General features: G+C 37.9%; 1 protein-coding gene across 11 annotated transcripts in view; it reads right to left on the bottom strand.

The window, feature by feature from the left end:
* BAZ2B (bromodomain adjacent to zinc finger domain 2B) overlaps positions 1 to 23,296 on the bottom strand; it is a 225,671-nt gene that overhangs the window by 173,473 nt on the left and 28,902 nt on the right. For 9 of the 11 annotated variants that reach the window (XM_045299358.1, XM_045299383.1, XM_045299368.1 and 6 more), the window contains exon 1: positions 2,076 to 2,315. The exons of 1 other annotated variant lie outside the window; for it this stretch is intronic. The gene's annotated coding sequence lies outside the window, so the exon portion shown is untranslated. Of the gene's footprint in view, positions 1 to 2,075; positions 2,316 to 23,296 lie in introns of those variants that run through there. One more of the 11 variants, XM_045299404.1, reaches the window with a different exon arrangement.

Here is a 23,296-nt window from a genome sequence, read left to right as displayed (position 1 = left end):
AAAAAAAAAAAAGCCCCAGCATGCCTTTCTTTCTTGCCACATGCACCTTACTCACTTGACCTCGCTCTAGGACTTCCTTTTGCTTCCACAATGGAGAAGGACATGAAAGGGCAGCGATTTGACAAGTAGAAGAGGTGAAGAAAAAAATGAAGGGGGAAAAAATGAGGGAGGATGACTTTGAAAAATGTTTCTAAGAATGGAATCGCAGATTTGAAAGATGTATTAAATGTCATTATGTTGTTTTGTTAAAAAAAAAAGTTAAATACATAGCTGTAGGGGGAAAATCCAGTTTGGGGGAGGCACACCCAAAACCGCTATATCATTCAATGGGGGATAATTTCATCACATCACAAAATGAAGACCTAATCCTCCATCTTGGGAATCATAGCCTAGTCGAGTTGACACACAGTTTGTGGAATCATAATGCAACTACCGTGCTTGAATTGAAAACACACACACTGGGTACTAGCTCCAAAATATAAGCCCAGTGCCTAAGGCCATGTCACGGGCAAGTGAGTTCTTAATTCTGGATTTTTCCTGTGGTTTTAGTTGTGGCTCTGGCATTGACTGGTTTAAAAACCTTGAACCAATTATTTAAGTACTCTATGGAGTTATTTCCTTATCAATAAAAGTGGGGATAATAATACTACCTGCACTTCATGAGATGATCCTGAACATTAAATGATGTGTTACAGGTAAAGCAAATAACTCAGAGGTTTGAACACACTAAGCTTCCAATAAATTCATCTCTCATTTGTTATAAAAAACCAGAAGAGACTCCTAAGTTTTGATAACTTGACTAATCTAGACAATTCACAAACCATAATTCCAGGATCCCAGTAGACTCAGAATGTATATTAAAAATGATTGTAAATCACCTCAAATAACCCGGAGAAACATTTTGCAAAAGAAGGCACCTTATTCCTCACAATAAAAGTGGAATTATAAAAATATTCCTTAATAGTTGTAAGTATTTCTAGATCTTGGGTTCAATAACCTTCCTTAGTAAATGCTGTGAAGATTCCATAATTCTACAATGTTTCTTTTATATTATCCAAAGAGTACTAAAATATAAAAACTAAATCCCTTACTATTTAAATCGCCAACATTTATTAGTTCTATAGCATATACATATTCTTTCCTCGACTAAGGAATAATTTCATGTCCCAGAGTAGGGATTTTGAGAAGTTAAACAACGTAAATACATTTATGATTCTTTGCTGAATAGCAGTCAACCTTCCTCCTCTTAGGCCTGTATCGGACAGTCATGCTACACCTAAGGGCTGGGCAAAACTAAGAGTTCTAGTGAAAGGGCAATCAAATGCTACGTATCTGAAAGCTGTAAGATTTCCCTATCCTCCACGACTCCGAAATATGTTCCTGTTTTTGTGTTTTATTCTGTCCATTCTCCATTTTATAAAATACTTGTGCAATTAATTTTCTTCAAACTTTGTAGCACTGTAAAAAAAATAAACGATTGTACCCCTTTTACTTAACACTCATGTGGCTACTAGACAAAACCGGAGGTAAGCAGTTTGTATGATTGTCCAAGGATCACAGAGACTGTCAGCTCTGCAGGATTAAAACTAAGAAAGCTCATTACTCTCTTCTTAGAGACAGAATTCTTCACGCTGCTTTGTACAATGCTCGGCTCTTTTTAACTAATTCAAAAACAATCATTTAATAATTAAAATTAGTATCAACATACCACAAAATATGCTAGCAGAATTATAAAAATACTATTAGTGTTCACCTAAAGTGACCTGAAAAAATTCATCTGGTTTACTACACAATTACTAATATTTTTTAATTTGCTTAACGTGCCCAAGGCAGTGGCAGCTTTATTTAATCTAGCATTTCAATGGTTGAATTTAAGATCTCAAACAAAATACTTTCTCATTTAAAAAAAATCGCCAAACTTAAAGCAGTAGTTTCGACTCTAATTGTAAACTTCCACTTCAGGTACATCTAGAATAGACATGTACATTTGAAAAGGCAGTGATAAAAAGGTAGAGAAAATACAATGCTCTCACAGTGAACGGAGAAAAGACATGCAGGGAACGCTAATAGCTTACTGCGAGAGTGGGTTTGATCAGGAAGTAGCCATCATCCTTTCCGTTCACAGCAGTGACAGCACTCCAAAACAGCAAGCCGGGATCCTTCAGTTAAAAGGAACGAAAGAGTACCTACTATTGTGTCCTAGCTTTGCTGACCCCAAAGGTCACCATATGTCTTTTGTTAAAAGCTGCCATGAAAACATAATCCAAGTAAGCATTTACAGCGCTCTATTTGCTGAAACACCTAAAATCTACCTAACCTCTCTCTCTGTTACTCACAAAACATGGCTGTCTTATTCAGAGATTAGCAATTATTGTAATGAGATACTGTCGGAGAGGGTCAAATAGTACTTCCTGCAGTTTACACATCTTGATTTCCTGGTAAACAAACTGAAAGGCAGGTGGAGCACTTAGATCACCAGTGAGCGTGAACGCTCACGTGACAAAACTAAGCCAGGTAAGGTGCCTGCCTGTCTCAATAATCGTTAACATCAGAACAAACAATGAAAGAGAATAGTTCTCTTTCTTGCTTTCTTTTTCGAAGGAAGAGTTATTCCTGACACGCATAAACTCGGTTTATAATAAGGACTGCTTGAAAACTGACACCGTTTAGGCAGATTTTAAGAATTACTTCTGGCAAAGAATTTGTAAAAGCCTGGCAAGGCTAATAAGGTAAAAAGAAGAAGACAAATAACTGTTCAAAATCCTGCTAAAGAAAAGGGGAAGGTTTTTGTTTTGTTTTGTTTTGACGTGTGTACATTTCAACTGCTTTGGGAGAGGGGAGCGCATAGGGAAGTTTCTGGGGGAGGAGGGAGAAGAGCAGAGACCAAGGGCTCAAGCAGAAAGTGCATGGCTAGAAAAGGGTGAAGGCGACATGTGTACCAACATGCTGATACAACTGCTGTCTGGAATGTTCTAAGGGCTGTAAGAGCCCCCAGTAAAATGATTATTTCTTTTAAAGTTTCTGAATTACAGTTGTATACGTTTATAAAACGTTTAGTGAAAGCGGAGTATTTTCATTAGGACAGGCTTCTGCAAAACGTGAAGCTATTTTGCACATTATTTAAACTCATTTCAAATAATAAAATGAAATTAAAATATTAATCTGTAAACACTTGTAAAATCATGACACCGTTAGCTTGAAAAACAAGTTTCTTCGCCTGAAGTCCCCCTACCACCAAAACACGGCTACCCCCCTGGACCCCTAACCCTTGCAAGTTTCTAATATAGTTGCTTAAGCTAGAGGTTGATTTAGATGACCTGTAAATATAAAAACAAAACATACTCTGCCAACACAATAAAGTAATTCACTGCTTTGAAAATATGTAGGCTATGTTAAGAATTGACAAATCTTATATTTCTCTATAAATTCCTATTTACAACAATAAGGCCAGGCAGCATCTAGGTCCAAATTCATTGCCATTGGGACCTTTCCATTGGCAATCCTTCAAGACAGATGAGCTGCAACTCTGCATGGAGCAGAGTTATAAAAATAAAATTGGTGTTCACCTAAATAGTCCTGAAAAAAATGCATCTGCCTCATCTTTCTCCAAGGGGGCAGCTGGTGGGTTCAAACTAACAATCTTGCACTCAGCAGCCCAGTGCCCACCCACAGCACCCCTCTGGCTCCTCACTGAAATACCAGCCATCTAAAAACAGTTCTTAAAGACCTGTTTACAACAATATGATCATGTCTACGAACTGATATACTAATTAGGTTTGCATTTACTCTGCAAAATGAAGTTCTAATGTACTGAAACAGAAAACAAAACAAAACAAAAACGTAATAGAATCAATGGTAACAAAGAAAACAACCAAAGAAACACAGGCTGTATGACGGGGACAAAACTCTGGGTATGTGCCACCTGAGAGGGCTCTGTTCAATACTGACCCACATTAACGCGAGTCATTAGCACCACCACTAATCGACACCCTTAATATAAGGACACGTGAAATGGACATGTTTCCTGAAAGCTATGACGAAGGGATTAACAGTTCCTGCTAAATTTCTTGGGCCAATGAAATATTTTTAAAACCTTGTACTTATCTGGCATGTAAATCACAGCCTTTATTTCTTCCTTTACAGAAATTTAAATATAACTCGTAGTAAACAGGAATTTAGATAAGATTTCCATAATCTACATCTAAGCTTAGACAGTAGGACCTTTAAATTATTTCTCAAAAAGGAAACAAAATTTAAATTAGAAGATTATGTCAAAGTATTCAGGTCTAAATGTTTCCTGTAATGGATCAAATCCAGAGGTTGATCGAATAGGAACAAAGACAATAAATTTACTAGTTTGTTACATTTAAGGTGGCCTTTTATCAACAGCCAGCCAGCTCTCGGTCTTAAGAGGAAAATTCAGCTAAAGGGCAAGGGACAAAACCACGGTAATAGATATGGCATCTAGTGAGTTACACCTAGTCCTTTCCTCTCAGGCAGGCACACTCTGCACAACTGCCTGCATCTGGTGGCTTCAAAAGGAGTTCCCTGACCCATAGCAACTCCAAGTAACCAATAAGCCCTAAAACCCAAATCCACTGCTATGGAGTCAATTCCGACTCATAGCAACACCCTGCAAGACAGGGTAGGGCTGTTCCTCTATGTTTCTGAGACTAACTCTGTGATCGCTCATGGAGCAGCTGGTGGTTTTGAATTGCTGACCTTGCAGTTAGCAGTCTAACACATAACCACTATGACACCAAGTAACCACAGAGGAGCTTCATCCAACAGGATTTTAAAAGTCACATGCAACGTGGAGTGGTGAGTCTGGAGCGAAAGTAGCGGTGGCGGGGGGGCGGGGTGGGGGGGGGGAAGCTCCCATTTTTATTTGCTTGCCTTCTGCTAGCAAGGAATACATTTTTTTAAATTGTTTTATTAGGGGCTGATACAACTCTTATCACAATCCATACATACATCAATTGTGTAAAGCGCATTTGTACATTCATTGCCCTCATCATTCTCAAAACATTTCCTCTCCACTTAAGGCCCTGGCATCAGCTCCTCATTTTTTCCCCCGCCCTCCCCGCTCCCCCCTCCCTCATGAGCCCTTGATAATTTATAAATTATTATTTTGTCATATCTTGCCCTGTCCGACGTCTCCCTTCACCCACTTTTCTGTTGTCCATCCCCCAGGGAGGGGGTCACATATAGCTCCTTAAGGAATACATTTTAAAATAGTTACTTATATCCCATCTTATCCCAAAATAATTTAACCTTAAATTATAGAAATTACAGAAATACACACAGTAAAACAGAGTGATGTCAAAGGGAAATTAAAATGAATAAAAGGACCCTAAGAGGAAGCCAGACAGACGAAGCACAAACCGAGGCTGAAACACAGCAATGCCTATTGGTAGGTCTTGCACAACTCTAAGCTGTGGACTGCTCAACTCTTAGCTTCTGATCAAAGTAAATACATTCAATGAATGCATTTAAATGATAAAATTCTCATGTTCCATAGGATGCATTTCAAAACTAAGCACCAAAGATTTTTCTAGCACCCACAATGGAGAGAAACTGCTGTTTTTCAATAATGCTAACACTGGGTAATATTAAGTTAATATTTCTCAACAATCCTTTTACAGAAATCAGAGTAAAATGTCAAATCAATTTTTTTAACAATCCTTCAGGGAAAAACAGGGTCCTAAACAAAAATGTTACACAGAAATAAGCTATCTCTATAGAAGCCTTCTGCGATATGTTATGTCTGCACCTTTAAGTATGTGCAAATGATAATCCACAAATCTTCTGTTAGCTCAAGGTCCTTCAACCATTACCCTATCCCCTTCAAAACCAACCAACCGACTCACTCACTCACTCACTGATTCACTCTCTCACTCACTCTCTCACTCACTCACTCACTCACTGATTCACTCTCTCACTCACTCACTGATTCACTCTCTCTCACTCACTCACTGATTCACAAAAAAAATTAAACAAACAAACAAAAAACAAACCAACCAACCAGATTCTACGTACATAAAACAGACACCCAACTGAGGTTCCACATCGGTGGGGGAAGACCCTAGAGAGGAAAGTCCAGTTCTGGACTGTGAACTCTCCTTTTTTTTTTTTTTTAACATTTTATTAGGGGCTCATACAACTGTTATCCCAGTCCATACACACATCAATTGTGTAAAGCACATTTGTACATCATTTCTCAAAACATTTTCTCTCCACTTAAACCCCCGACATTAGGTCCTCATTTTTCCCCTCCCTCCCCGCTCCCCCCTCCCGCATGAGCCCTTGATAGTTTATAAATGGGTATTTTGTCATATCTTGCCCTGTCCGACATCTCCCTTCATCCACTTTTCAGTTGTCTGTCCCCCAGGGAGGAGGTCACACACAGTTCCATGTAATCGGTTCCCTCTTTCCTACCCATTCTCCCAGAACTCTCCTTTTTAAAGCGAAAAGTTTTCCCTTCTTCCATGGTTGTCTTCTATGAACCTTCTCTGTCCAACAGCCTGGGAGCACAATGTTTGATTTTTTAAATTTTCTGTTCCCTCTCCATTTTATTTTTAACAATGGTATGCAAATCTGCTCGGATGCTCCAGATTCACCCAGTTTGCAACAGTTTACCTTCATGTTTGCATACATTTAGAGCAGTTTCCTTTTGTTATTGGTGAGAGAAAAGGGAAAAGAAAGTACAAATACAGGTAGTTCCTGACCTATGATATATTTGAATTAGGGCAAACCACCATTACAGCTGTGTGTTTGTTTGTCTGTCTCCCGTGTCGTAAATTAGCAGAATGTATGTATTACAGAGAAGGTTTAGAGTGTATTTTGCTGATGTTATTATCATTCTTAGATGTTTACTTACACAATCTCAAAGACAAATAAGGATTTGATTTATATAGCCAAAGGTCATATAATGAAAGTTTTAAGAGATATTTGACTTAGAATGGAGTCATTGGCGCACCACTGCATTTAGACTGAACATACTAGAATTCAACAAGACTGTGATCTGATCGCCATGTGCGGTAACAGAAACCCTGTCTTCCTGTGTTGTGTTGGTCGCCTCTCTGTCCTCCAACCTCCCAGATGCATGATGCTCATGTGGCGTTGACATAGCTTCTCCCTACCTTATGAGTTCTGCTATCTTAAGTTCCAGCATGCACCTTTCCCTGATAATTTGGGCACATAATGCCAAACTTCTCTATATCATTTAACTCTAAATTACTCTCTAAGTATTAGGGGGTTCTTTTACTAGAACTTGCAGTTATTTTATTTATATCACACCCACCATGAATAATAAAATGAGTGACTTGGAGCAAATACTCTTCTTTTTTTTATTAAAAGATCATTTTATTGGGGGCTCTTACAGCTCTTATAACAATCCATACATCAATTGTATCAAGATATTTGTACATATGTTGCCATCATTATTTTCTATTTGAACGCTTGGTATCAGCTCCTCTTTTTTCCCTCCCTCGACTCCCCCCCCACCCTCATGACCCCTTGATAAATTATAAATTATTATTAATTTCCTATCTTACACAGACTGCTGTCTCTCTTCCCCACAGTTTCTAGTGTTCGTCCCCTGGGGTGGGGTGGTTATCACTGTTCCCCCTTCTTCCCTAGCAAACACTTTTTTTTTTATCATTAAGATTTTTATTCTCTTCAAATAAATTTTTAAAATCATTTTATTGGGGGCTCATACAATTCTTATCACAATCCATACATACATCAATTGTGTCAAGCATATATGTACATTTGTTGCCATCATCATTCTCAAAACATTTGCCTTCTACTTGAGCCCTTAATATCAGCTGCTCATTTTCCCCCTCCCTCCCCCCTCCCCCCTCCCTCATGAACCCTTCATAATTCATAAACTAGTATTATTTTGTCACATGTTACACTGTCTGACGTCTCCCCTGCCCTCTTCTCTGCTGTCCATCCCCCAGGGAGAAGGCTATACATAGATTCTTGTAATCGGTTCCCCCTAAGCAAATACTCAATATAAATTAACAATATAAAAAAATTAAGAAACTGCTGCACATGTTTTTAACAGTTCACCTTTGTTCAACATAGTCAAGATATTTGATATGATTGAAATATGATATATTTGCATCAATGAACTTAGGGAGTCACTTTTTACCATACAAATAATTTCTACCTGGTGTACAATCAACAGTGGAGTCCTGGGATGCTGCAAATGGCTATGCCCTGAACTACTAGCTAAAAGGTTGATGGTTTGATACCATCCAGAGGTGCCTCAAAAGACAGGCCTGGCAATCTGCTACAGAAAGGTCACACGAGTTGACTTTTTTTTGTTCCTTTCAAAATTGTCAAAAGAATGCTTCAGCTGGGAGAAGAACTTTGACAGCAGTACCCACACCAATATAGTTGATAAACTACTGTGGGACCTCAAACTAAGATTAAATGACAAGTGTGTCCAAAGGGGCTTAATCCATGTTTGAATTCTCGCTTTTAACTCAAAGAATCACGCAGCCTATTGTCTTCTTAGGAGTGTCCTGGTGGCATGATGTGTAAGCTCTCAGCAGCTAACCAATAGGGGAAGAGTTCAAGCCCACCACTCACTCTACACCAGGAGATAGCGATCTGCTCTGGTCAAGACAAGGCCTTGGAAACACCAAGGGGCAGCTCGACATCTATAGGGTCCTGCAGAGCCACACAGAGTTGGAAATGAGAAGAAGACAATGGGTTATTACCATATTACCACTAAATCTACTTGTCTACTGTGCATTGATAAATCTGTTATTTCTAAAATTTAAATTTATTTTACGAAAACTCAAATCTCAGCCTGGGAATCTCAACATACAATTTCAATAGAATTTTTTAATATGTTTCTGCAAAAGTTAGTGGTATTGAGATTTAATGTAACGCATATACCTTGCTTAACATATTTTCTTGCAATAAGAAAAAACACCCTAACATTTAAAAGTGTTACAAAATATCTGCCTAAGTAGCTACCTGAATTACCTACCTTAAGCAATCAAGATTAAATTCTATTGATTTTTAAAGTACAGGATAATTAAAATTGTTACATTATTAACTGCCTTACAATTTTTTTTCTGAGAACAAAACTAGGGCAGATGTTCTTAATATACATTGCAAAAGCTTTTAAACAAATTTAACCAAAGAAAAAAGTGTAATTCAATTTTCTTATTTTTCCTTAAAAACAAAAATGCAATCGTATCCCAAATAAAGCCACAAGTTTATATATTTTCAATTATTGCAACATAATAGATACACGCAGAGGCTGTGGGAGTACAATATTCATTTTGCTGCAGAAGAACAGACGGTGCATAACAATGAGATTTGCTAATGAAATCAACCATCAACCTGGAATACATATGTATTAATCCACGGCCTCAGTGTCATTTTCTTTTTGCATCGTTTGTTCTTTCTTTCCTTGTTCCTTGACCTTTTCACTAGTTTTGTCCTTTAGATTTCAGAACTTTGGTAAAGCAAAAATCAAGACTATAACCTCATAAATGTTCTGCTCTCTGTTCAGCATTTATTTTTAATGTAAATTCCAATTGTTCTGCTTCTATGAGCGCTATAAGTGCATTTTTGAGGGTGGAGTGGAGGGAATCAATGTATGCTACCAGACGAAACAAAGGAGGGTTATTTCTATAGAAAATTGTAGTATCTGATATCAAAAAACCAAAACCACTATCTGACATAAATTCCCTGAATAAACTTCCATAGCAAGGTTAATTCTAACTGATTCAATAAAAAAAGTAACAATAAATATATTTAAAGTCACTTTTATAATACAACTCCTACAGTACTTTCTACTGCAGCTAAATAAGACACGAGCTCAGGCCTGACTAATAAAATCACTATAAAAGTTACTGTAATCTTTTTAGATAAAATTCTAATTTTCCCCTAAATTGTTTTTACTGTCCTGTTCTACAAATGTTAATAGCACATTACCACTTGTCAAAAGTAATTCTGAGAGGTTTCTGGAATATTAATGCTTTACTTATTATCATTTTATAAGGTACAAAAGCTCTGAAAAATTGATATCATTTATCTTAAAGAAGAGCAACAATGTTCCCCAGAACTAATTTATGCTGTTTTGCATATATAGTATTTAACTAAATTTGTTCTATGGGTTGTACATTTACACAAATTAGATTTTCAATTCACCATGCTACAGATAATTTAAGAGCCAAACCCGCTATGGTTTATACTTGCTACTAATCCTTGAAAATAATAACTGTTAAGTAACTAAATTAAAGCAACACTGAATAATAACTAAAACAAAGATTACCTTTCCCAACTTTGTTTTTGCAGTATTTCCTGTCTCACCTGTAACCACAGTCTGCTAATAAAAGGCGCCGTGCATTACAGTTCTGATAGAAGAGCAAATCAAATAGTAAACATTCTTGATCCAACTGACACTCAGCTGAAAGTTGGCACCAACAGTCTAATGTTTCCTAAAATTATTATTAAAATCTTGACGATTATTTTAAAATCTTGATTTCACTCTCGAGATGGGCTTTGTTAAGAGATGTAGAAAAAAATAATAAAATATTGAAGAATGATTTAAAAGCCAAAGGCCACATGTTACTGAACAATCATTCATTCATATACAAAGTACTCCCCTAAATTTTTGAATTTCCTACTAAAATCACAAAATATAAACCAGCTATGAAACCATTTGGACCAACGTCGTGCTCAATAGCAACCCTAAAAACCGTACCCCCATTAGGGCAGAGGTTGCAATACCCAACTGGCGCAGAGGCTCTGAAAGGTCATTTGACTCACTACTCGAAGTGTGCTCCACAGACCAAACACCACTGATCTTTCTTGTCAGAAACCGAATTTCAGGATTCAGCACAAATCTACTGAATCAGAATATTCATTTTAACAAACTTCCCAGGTTATTTACACTCTATTAACAATGATTTAAAATCGTTCCAACAGACTCTTTTATTTAAAGAGTCGTTCCTTTAAATAAAATCATGTGGGGAAAAAACCCAACACAGTAAAACTAGAGGGAGAGCTACTCTTTGGGGAGGGGCGGGCACCAGCCTCTGCTGAAACCCAAACCAAAATCCCTGCCTGGAGTTGGTGCGGACTCAAGGTGAGCTCACAAGACAGGCTAGAAGGCCTTCTCTTTCCCCCAGCATCTGCTGAGGGGCCCCAATAAAAGGCTTCCGTCTTCTAAAGTTCTCCAGAGGATAGTTTGGAGGCCAGTTCACTGTCCCTCAGACCCGTTGGAGGGCCAGACTACAGTTTAAAAAAAAAAACTATGAACAAATTCCTATGTACACTGCACATATCTTATTTTCAAGTAAGAAAACAAACGGGGCAAAAACACCCGGCGGGTCTGGATAAATGTCCTCGGAGGGCTGCATGGGGCCCGCGGGCCATAGTTTGAGGACCCCTGGTTTGGAAAGTTAGCTCCTTTTTTCCCCTTCCTTTCATTTAAAAGCTTTGACTTAAGGGAACTACTCGTGTGTTTTAAACAACTTTGTACGACTGTTACACTAATCACATACAAAGCTTACTAGTCACCAAAGCAAGAATCACCACACAAGGCAAAGAAAAGGCACACCTGTTCCAGTTCAGACATACACAGCTTTGTTCCAAACAAACATGTTCAAATGTGACAGTGCTCACTGGATGGCTGCACACCAGTTCTCTCATTAGTGTTTGTCCAGGTCTCCTCAGTGTAGCCTAAAAGGGGTGGGAAGTCAGGGTGGGGAAAGTTGCCATGGATAAACCAATTCTGAGATTAGGGCTAATCTAAAATTTTTTGTACAACTCAAATGGTCATCTTCCCAAATTACTGTGGCTTTGCAACAAGTTTATGGGAATGCTCCCCCACATAAAACAACAGTTTTTAGATGGACTGAGTGGTTTTAAAAAGGGGGCAGGAAGATTTCAAAGATGGCCAAACTATGGCTGAAGTCCAGAAACTGGTAGAAGAAAAGGGCAGAATTACTTCAATGCAATAGCTATTGAAGTTGGGGTCTCACGTGATTTGGCATTTTCAATTTTAAGCACAGACCTTGGCTTTAGCAAGCTTTTGGCTGGAATTGTGCCAAAGGTGTTGTGTGGAGGGCAGCAAGCACAACGAGTTGATTTTCCATCAGTCTTTTAAGCAAGATCAAAGCTAATGAAAATGATTTTATATAACAAATTGTAACTGGAGACAAGACTTGGGATTACCAATACGATGCAGAAGTACAAGGTTGAATTAAAGTAATGCTTTCAAGGGGTTCTAGTGGACCAGTTAAATTCAAGGCCGAGAGCTAGTCAGCTGTGAAGTCTTGGTGACTGTGCATTGGAATCGTGTCTAAGAACAAAGGGCAATCGTGGGGAGCATAAAAAGAGGAAAGAAGAAAGTAAACTTTTCATGGTTAAGTATAAACATAGATAAGTATATATGTGTAGATCTATAAATATATGTATATTTGTCTATACTATATGTATATATATATAACTAAACACAACAAGGAAGCAGATGGACTTTGGGTCTCTACTTAAATCCTACCTAAGTGCAAGAACGGTTGTTCTAATAATGTGGCACTGTATGATACCCACCCACCTTCCAGACACCATCGCTGAAGACAAAATGGGTGCATAAGCAAATGTGGTGAAGAAAGCTGATGGTGCCTGGCTATTAAAAGATATATACCATCTGGGGTCTTAAAGGCTTGTATTTAATCAAGTGGCCAACTAGCCAGAGCAACAAAGCCCACAAGGAAGCAGCACACCAGCCTGTGTGATCATTAAGTGTGGTTGGGAATGAGTATCAGAAGTTCAAAAACAAGTAATCAAATGGATGTGAAGAAGCATGGACAAAATGGAGACTCAAACCCACCTTTAAGACAACTGGACAGTCCCTCACAGAAGGGCCACAGTGAAGGGATGATAAATTCAGGGTGCGGTATAGCACCGATGAAATACTTAACTATCCTCTAGTTCTTCAACATTTCCTCCACTTACTATTATGGTTTTTGTTTTACCTCATTAATCTTATTGGACTTGCATAAGTTCATTTATATAATTAAGACCATTTGATGCATGGAAAACAAGATGGATGACCCTTCAGAAGCAGTAGCGGGAGTAATGTTTCCCTGATGAGAGGGAAACGGGGAGGAGAAGGGAGAGGGAAAAGGGGAGCTGATAGCAAGGATGATTGTTTAACCCCACTCAAGGGAGCAAAGAACAGAATTGTAGGTGGATAGATTGATAGGATGGGGTAAGATGCAGTAATAATAATAATAATATAACAATAAGGGCTCCTGGGGGGTAGGGTGGAGGAGGAGGGGATAAAAGGGAGTTGATATCATGGAATTCAAGAAGAAAAAAATATCTGGAAACTGATTGTGACAGCAACTGCACAGTTATGCTTGACCTAATTGAATTGTGGATTGTTATGATATCTGCATGAGCTCCCAACAAAAGGACTGATTTTAAAAAAAGAAGTCTCAAGAACATGGAAACCTGCCTGGGTGAGAAACAGGCTGAGAGAGCTGCAAGGAGGCATTTGTGCCACCAGGACAGTCACCTCCTCGTTCTTCAAGGGTAGCGAAGGCTGTCGTGGGAGAATTTAATGACAAAACCTCCCAGCCACCTGACAGGTCTGCTCTAGCCCCTTTAGGCTGTTTGGCCCCAAAATTCAAAGGATATTTCAAAAGAACAAAATTTGAGACCCCCTAGGTTGCCCAAATGGCTTTTTTGGACCTGGTATACATAGAAGAGCACACATTCTTCAGAGAGGGTTAGGCAAATGGAAAGAGCACTTCCAGAATTGTACGGTCCTAGATGGGCAATCTGCTGAGACACAGTAGCCTCGGAGTTTGATAGTTTTATTTAAGGAGGTGTTGATGATTTCTTTTATCAGCAACATTTTTTTTACTTACTCTTGCACAACAGCCTATTTTTACATAGAGTTTAATTGATTTTGGAGTGTTTGCAATGCTAGATTAAAATTACATTTTTTCATAATTCAAATTGTTCTTTCTCCAAATAGGTTTTATTAGTGATGCGGAATGTCTTTAATATACTTTTATTGTCATTAAACAAATTTAATACGTCGTAGGCCTACCATATTCACCATTAAGTCAGGCTAATTTGACAGCAGCTGATAGTAGCAACCACTACCATGAACAAGTGGAGAGCAAATGTTTTGAGAATGAGGGCAATGAAGGTACAAATGTGCGTTACACAATTGATGTATGTATGGATTGTGATAAGAATTGTATGAGCCCCCAATAAAACGATTAAAAAAACCCCCCCAAAAAACAGAAAATTATTAATAAACAAATAAATACCTCCAACACGATAAAAGAGAAAGTGTTAGGGTTAGTGTGGAGGAGGTAAAACATCTTTCTCTTAGGGATGGCTGGGGAAGTAGAAGAAAAAAACTCAAGACAGCTTCATTTTTTTACTTTAAGTTTTGAAATAATTATAGATACACAGAAAGGTCCCATATACCCTCCACTCAACATTTCACTTTTTTAAAAACAAAATTATAATGTTTATAGAAACCAGTAAATAAATATTAATACTACAGGTATATATAACCTACATTCAAGATACAGAACTACTTCATCAGCAGGAGGATCTCTCGCGCCCTTTTCTTTCATGGTCACATGCAAACTGTTGGTCCCTACCAACATTTAAAAAATGCCCAAGTACATGTAAGTGAAATCCTATAGCATGTGACCACTTTAGACTGTTTGTTTCACTCAGCACAATACTTTTGAGATTATCTAAGTAGCTATAATGCAAAATTACTGAATGGCATCGTATGGTACGCATTGACTATACAGTACTGCTTAATCACTTACCTATAGTAAAACATTTTGGTCATTTCCAGTTCAGAGATAACACAGCTACAGCTGCTGTGAACAGTCCTATAGAGGTTCCATGTGAATAATCAGCCTTCTTTCCCTGGGATAAAAGCCCAGAGTGTGAACACAGAGTAAAGATGTGTTTAGTTCTTACAGAAAATACCAAACTATTTTTCAGAGTTGCTGTAACATTTTATGCTTCTGCCAGCAATGTGGGAGCAATCCAATTTTTCCACATCCTTGCCAGCATTTGCCATTGGCACTATTTCTAATTTTAACTGTCCGATATGTATAGTGATATTTCATTTTGAATATTCCTGGTAACGAGAGAGGCTGAACATTTTATTTTCTTATGCATATCTGACATTTGTATATGCTCTTCAGTAAATTGTTTCTTCACGTCTCTTAGCCTTTTTCTAATTTAGACTGTTTAGTGTTGAGTTTTTATATACCCTAGAGAGGAGTTCTTTGTCAGATACATGATCTGCAAATATTTTCTCCCAGGAGGATGCTTCTTTTTTTTCATGGTCTTAACAAGGCTCTTTTGCAGAGCCAATGTTCCATCATGAATAAGTTCAATTTATTGATTTTTTCTTGTAAGATTATATATTTTTGCACATATTACATATAGAAATATTTATAGAGTTGTAATCGCATATAGTTACATGATTATATATTACATAGCTATAAATTATATTGAGTAGGCTTCAAAAAGTTTGTGGAAAAAATAAAATTTGAAGACAATGGAATTTTTCCACAAAGGTTTTGAAATACCTCTATATATTTTATATAGAAGATTTTAATATACATATGATTGTTGCTGTTGCACCTGTTGTTGGGTGCTATTAAGCCAACTCTGAGTCACGATGACTTTACACATCAGAACAAGGTTTTTCTCTTCCTTGTGCATCATTGTGAACACTGGTAAGTCTGACTCCATTGTTGGAGCTATTGTGGGGTTTTTTTTTAATCGTTTTATTAGGGGCTCATACGACTCTTATCACAATCCATACATACATAAATTGTGTAAAGCACATTTGTACATTCATTGCCCTGGTCATTCTCAAAACATTTCCTCTCCACTTAAGCCCCCCGGCATCAGGTATAATGTGTCGCTAAATCTCAGATCTCACAAATTTTCTCCTGTTTTATTCTAAAATCTTTTTTTTCCTTCTAAAATCTTTAGAGTTGCCTGTTTTACTTTAAAGTCTGTGATCCAAACAAGTTAGATAAGAAAATTAATAGAACAAGTTAGATAAGAAAATTAATAGATAAGAAAATCAGAAAGCCTTCAACTACTTTGTAGAATTCATTTCAACATTTATTGGGTATCCACTTAAAGGCTGACACAGAAAGGAGAAAACACTAGCATATATTTTTATTCCATTCTTTTACGCATTTTAAAAGAATTGTGCACTGCATGCTAAGGCAACTCCGGAGTGATGAACCTAACTTAGCTACACAGGGCTCGAGAGTGTCCTTGTGGGAGATTCCGTCCGTGCTAAATCTTTTAAGGATGGGAATTAAGCTAACAGTAGGGGAAAGGCTGGATCAGAAAGAGGAAAGAGCATAGAGAAAAAGCTTGAAGATTCTAAAACCATGGACCACTTTAAGGGCATATAAACAGTTCAAACCTTGGGGGGCTGATGCAAGAACCGCTATAACAAAGTGTAAATAGGTGAATGTCATGGTTCCATTTGCAATGGTAAGTAAATTGTCACTGAGGTGATGATAAATTTGGATAGAGCAAGACTAGAAGCAAAGAGACCGTGTAGAAAGTTATGTGGCAGTCCAGAGGGACATGATGCAAATCTACATTCAATGGTAGTTATCGGGACTGGGACTGGCCACCCACTTGTCTGAAGTGGCGGCTGTGACGATGGGCTCAAGAACAGAAACAATTGTGAGGATGGCGGGGGCAGGACCAGGCAGTATTTCTTTCTGTTGTGTGTGTGGTTGCTATGAGTCTGAACTGACTAAATAACGCCTAACAACAGCCATAAACATCATGACTAGGGGGGGGAATGGATTTAAGAATTTTTTTGAATAATATATGCAGTTTTTTACTGAAAAAGAAGGTAGGCGGAGGAATTAACTTATGAACCATGTTAACGTTTTGAAAATCTGTTGAACTGTCCAAAACAACATTTGCCAAAGCATGAAAAACAAAGAAAAAACCAATCTTTAAAGATAGAATTAAGTAGGTTGGAAAGCCACACGTACAAAAAAGATGCTCTGAAACTCTTTTATTAAACACACATGTACACACAAAAAAATCATTTAATTTTTTTGAATATTAAATCTGTATTTCTAAACTTTTGTTGCCCAAGGAACTTTTTTTTATCCCTTTGTCTCCCCCCATGCAATACCCATTCTATATAAGCAATAATCCACCCATTGCCAGAGAGTCCATTTTTACGGGAGTCAAACCCAAACCCAAACCCACTGTCTTAAAGTCAATTCCAGCTCATAGCAACTCTGTATGGGGCTTCAGAGGTTGCAAATCTTTATGGGAACAGACAGTTTCATCTTTCCCACCAGAGCTCCTTTTTACAGGAGCAGAGAGCCTCGTCTTCCTCCCTTGAAGCAGCTGGTGGGGTTTGAAGTGCTATCTTTGAGGTTTGCAGTTCAATGTTTACCCGACAGCAGCCCCACACCAACTTGGGCAGTGCTGGATGTCGTTCCTGGTAGAGTTTACGGCTATTTGTCGTCAAATCTAATCCAACTCACAGCAACCACATGTGTAGAGAACACAACTGTCCCGCGGGGGTGAGTGGGATCTCTGGTGGCGTCACCGATTGCTCTCTGATGGCTCACACCCTACTACACTCACATGGTTTCCTTGTGGTTCTTGGAACAAGCCAAACACAGTGTCCCCGAGTGTTTTCCATTTACTGTTTTCTTTTTCTGCAAGTCTTCCCTACGAAACCATCATGACTCAGTCCCTTGGTTACTGCCAAATTGCCATCTTATTTGGGAGACCTTCACCAACCTGCCACCCTTTACCAATATCAATTCCATACGCCTGGCACTCAGAATCCTTAATTTGCTTTACATTTTTTCAGAATTTTGGCTGCCATAGACTGTTTTAAGTATTAACCTATTTATTAATTGCCCATTTCATCCTTCAAATATAAGCTCTCGTGTACACCCTTGTGAACGTGCCATGAGTGTGGCCTCCATTGTGTTCATCTTCGTGTTCCACACACTTCACTGCCATCGAGTCGATTCTGACTCATAACAACCCCGTGTAGGGTGTTTAATACTATTAATCTTTATGAGAACAGAGAGTATCTTCTTTCTCCTGAGGAGCGGCAGGTGGATTTGAACCATGGACCTTGTAGCAGAACAACACTTTACCCATTGCACAAGGGCACCTCTGCACGTACTAGTAATTTAATAATTAGTTGTTGCATAATTTACTGGTCACCATTTAACCTCTGAATGTTTATATTTCATCTTAAAGTAAATGATAGGTGAAATAGCTACAGATGACCATATCTATTAAGAGGTGAGAACTCTCCTTATAAACTACAGTTAATATATCGCTAAAAAATCAAGCTGAACATTTTATCCGTTAAAATTTTTAGTAATTTGGAACCTTTCAACTTAAACCTTTCAAATGCTTACTCATAGTTAAAAAGATTCCAAATCATTACATGATATACTTTTATCTTCAAAAATAAACTCATTGGTGTAATTGGAACCATTCTTGTTAACTGCACCTGTTTTGACATTGACATGCAAGAGTTCAAACTCTGAGATTCCAAAGTCGGAACCTTGACCCTGCAAAGCAAAGGGCCATTTCCTCCTGTGATATACAGTGGTTTCTTTCTATAACTTCAGTAACTGCCAAGTGCCTTACTTGGGTTTTTGGTGTGTAATGCTTCTACTGTTAACAGACGTGACTCTCCAGTATGGTGGAGCTGTTCAAATGAACGTACTTGAAAAGAGCACACCTTTCATGAAACGCACGCTCCTGGAAACAATAAAATTCTCACTTTCCAGTGCAATATTCCTGCAAACTAACCGAAAAAAACCTAGAAAAACCCTTAAAAAAAACCACCTTTTAATGCGCTTTACACAATTGATGTGTGTATGGATTGGGATAACAGTTGTATGAGCCCCTAATAAAATGTTGAAAAAAAAAAAGTTATTAGAAATTTAAAAAAATAAAATAAAAAAAAACAATATGAAATAAAGTCAACATCAGATATAGGCCTGAATTGGTTCTGATTTACATAAAATAATTATTAAGGAATAAGAGCATAACTGATGTGTATATAACTTTATAACTCAAGTATGAATTCTTATTCAATAAAAAATTTCTATATAGCAGTCAAGCACTGACCGTTTTAAATGAAAAGCCCAAATTATAGGCAACTGAAGAATATGTGATGTAATAATAAATAAAAGTCTCTAAAAATTATATACTGTCAGTATGCGGCTGTTATGAAAAAGGTGTACGTACTCTGAGGTATTTTAGCTTTATTTTTAAAAAATTGTTTCTTTTACCTTTATAACTAAAGAAATTTTGTGTGTATAACAAATCATAATCTAAGCGTCACTTAATGTTTCTGCATTAATTAGCTAAATGCCCTTGCAGAAATCATACTCTCTGAGCCTCAGTCTCTTCATCTGTAAAACGAGAAAATAGGTCTGGGGTTATTAGCATATTCTCTAGCTTTAATATTCTATAATTCTAAATTTTGCAAGTTTAGGATATTTGGTCTTATGGGTCTTTAAAAATCAACAACATAACAACACATGCAATGCAACCAAGAAATATTTAAATACCAATATTTAGTACCAAGAAATGCACATTCCCTTAAAAGCTTACTTCTTTAAAAGGTAGGTACTAAAACATATTTATGCTTTTTTATAATGAAACACCTCAATTTGTACTGAAATATGATGACTAGTATTTATCTACTTTAGGTGAGTAAAAGCTGAGGGCGATTTACGAGAGCTCAGTACGAACTCCTGAACACCAGAAGGTCACCGCCTCTGTGCTGAGCTGCGAGCAAAGCCTCCACGAAGCTCCAGAGCTGCCATTTTTCTTCTTTGACAAAGACTCCATCTGCCACCGAGCCATTTACAGCCTGCGAGTCAGAATACCAATGATTTCCAACCATTCTGCAAGCCTGCTCTCACCTTGGCTTCACCTCTGTAATACATCTACAGCAAATGATACATGTATTCCCAGCTATAAGCATGAAGCCCATCCTTTATTCAGTTGATAGGTATTTAAGCTGCCTTCTAATGTACCATTTTTATTCATGCCGAATAACAAGAGAATTTTAAAGTGTACACACAAGGACAAGTCAAAAAGTATTGCTACAAACTCATAGAACCCTTTCTACTTTTGTAAACACAAAAAGATCAAAGGGTGAAGCTATTGTTTTTCGACACCTCTTCCATGGAGGCCTATATGCGTCCGAAGGTGGTGCTGCCCTCTTGCACACCCTTCCCTGGAGGAGTCTGTGCTTTGATTTACAGCACGTCAAATGGAAGGTAGGGATCCTCAAGGGGCTCTAACTGTGTGCCCCTTTTAGGGTGGGCTTTGGGAGAAGAGACAGTCTGAAGGTGCGAGATCGGAGCTTGTAGGGTGCGTGAGGGTAAGATTTCCCAAACCACATTCTTACAAAGCAATCCGTGCCACCTCTACGAAGGTGGTAAAACACCCGTGGGGGCAACTTTTTAGCCTTTTTCCCATCAATGCCATTTTCAATTTTCAGATACCTTCTTTATCATAAGCCCCTCTGGTATCCTATGTCCTTTGAGATTACTTGTTGGGGGGCTGCGGGGAAGGGAAGATGACTTGTTTGGGATCCCAAAATTAGTCACCTTGATTTTAACTGGCCCAACAGAGTGCCTCCGAAACCATTTCTTTAATAGACCTTTTTTAAAAAGGCATCCTAAGGAGATTAAGACAAATTTACTACTTAGATTACTTGCTTGGGTCATCCACTAATCACAGAGATGTATTTATTATGCATGACTTATACCCTACAACCCCATGTCGCAGTAATGTTTGACTTAACCTTGTATTGCCTATAATTCCTGTTGCTTTGCTTACATGCTTTAAATCAGATAAATCCATAAAACTTTAAAACCTGAAAAGACTGCAGTAGTATTCAATCATGGCTTAATGACTAAAACATTTTCCATTTAACACAATCTGCTATAAGTTTTTATACATACATTACATACATACATACATACATACATACATACATACATATATACATACATACATACATATATACATACATACATACATACATATGACGGGGTAGCCTCCCCAAACCCAGAATTTCTTTTTCTTTCAAAGCTATGTATTTAAATTTTTTAACAAAACAACCTTCTCACCTTTAAAATACACTCCACTAAATACATTTGTGTATTTGTGACTCCATTCTTGCTTGCCTAGCAGAAAAAATGCGAACTATGAAAGGTCTGCCCAATGTCTCATTTTTCGTTTGTTTTTTGGGGGGGCGGGGGGTTTACCCACTTGTGTGTGTGTGTGTGTGTGTGATTCTTCCCCTGGAAATTGAAAACAATAAAGGAAGGCGGGATAAAAATTCCTCGTTTTATGCTTGTTCTTAACATTATCCGTGTTCTTAACTTTGTACGAGATGAACTTCATTTATCTAGAAAAAATAAAATGGTTTGGGTTGTCGTTGAGTCAACAACAACGAGTGGGAATCCCATGTGGACAGAGAAGCACTTCTCCAAGGTGGTTTTCAAAGCTGCGAGCTTTCCGAAGCCGACTGCCAGGCCTGTCTTCTGAGGCCCCGGTGCGTGAATCCACACCACCAACCTTGGGGAGTGTGTCCTCCCAAGGACGCCAGCAATAAAATAGACCCTCACATTTTGTGTTGGTCTTTTCTTATAATTTTTGTTCAGTAAAGCCATAGATAAAGATACCATCAATGAAGAACTACTTAAAAACTCTTCATAAGCAAAAACAGTATAATCATTGGTCATCAATAGCTGTACAAACAAAAATAATTATTTAAAATATTAGTTTTACCTGAATACAAATTATCTCTACAAAATAAGTGAATGCAAAAGCCTGTCCAAGCCGAATAATAAGTTTGTTTGTTTTTTTTAAATTTTAAAACAATATTCTTGGCACCAAGGTGAAATACGTACTCAAGAGAAGGGCATCTCGAGAGACTGGGTGCTTGCTAAGGCAGTAACCATGCTATAAAAGAAGGAACTCTAGAGAGAGCTTTGGAGATGAAAGACTAATGACATCTCGGCCCTGAGCCCTCCAAGGTACCTCCTGTTCAGTTATTTCACTCCCAGAGGTCCAGTGAGGCAATTGCAGTGAAAGGAACTAGTACAAATGATATTTACAGTGTCTTCTGATCCAGCACTCTATGGTGATAAGCTATCATGTGTGCAGGGGACATGACTAACTGGCCCCAGATATTACAAGGGGCACTCCCTTTCGCTAGATGTGGCCAGCAATGAGGAGAAAGCGAGACAGACCTCAGTTAGGAGATGTGCAGCATTTGAAATATGAAGAGGCCTTTACAAAAACTTCAGGGGAATATTCAATAATCCTTTTTGTCCTGTGAACTTAAAAAAAAACAAAACCTTGCATATGGGAGCTAGGGGGGAAAAGGTTTCCAAAAAAAGGGGAACAGGATAAAAAAAGTAAAAAGAAAAATCGTGATTTCTGATATGCTAATATAGCAATATTATCCACAGTGAGTTGCAAGATGATTGATTCTCCATACCAGAGAGGGCGAAACTCGCAGGTAAACTAATAAGCATCTGAGCATGGCCTGAACAGGGTAGTGGGGGAATGAAAGGAAAACAAAGGATGCAAAAGATCCTGAAGAGAGATCACAGACACTCTTAACTTTTCAATCTCTGGCGCAGAGGAAGGAGAGTAATATGAAATGAGACCAGGGTTTCACATCTTGATATGGGAAATGCTGAGACCATTAACAGGAATAGGCCTAAAGAGTGATTTTCTTGCTAAAACAATGCCCCCCCCCCCCAAAACCATTAAGAAGATTAATGGGAGTCACTTTTAATCCTAATTTGATGACTTTGATCACTAATAAAAACTGTATTTTGCCTAAAAAGAGTAGTATTTAATATGCATAAATGATCACAGTACAGTGCCTAAAGTAATACAAATTGATTAGAATTATTTATGATGTTAGCTCTGAACATGCAAGTACAACTTCCGATAACAATGAACCTGGCCCTCTTTACAGCTATGAAAATACCCTTTTCATTATTACCATTTTACTAAAATAAAGACCAGTCGGCCTTTTCAAGTGGAATCTATGGTAAGAGGACTGGAACTACTGCAATTGTCTGCCTGTATCTCTGTGACAAAAGCTTAATAAGCAATTCATCACTGCTCTTATAATTGGATCATTGGTTTGGTCCTGAAGTTCTTATCTATTAATGCCTCTTTATTTTTA

Source organism: Echinops telfairi, unplaced genomic scaffold, assembly GCF_000313985.2.
Source record: "Echinops telfairi isolate 266 unplaced genomic scaffold, ASM31398v2 ScPeMD7_4;HRSCAF=17, whole genome shotgun sequence".
NCBI classification, from domain to species: domain Eukaryota; kingdom Metazoa; phylum Chordata; class Mammalia; order Afrosoricida; family Tenrecidae; genus Echinops; species Echinops telfairi.
This window is presented reverse-complemented; position numbering and strand designations above follow the sequence as displayed.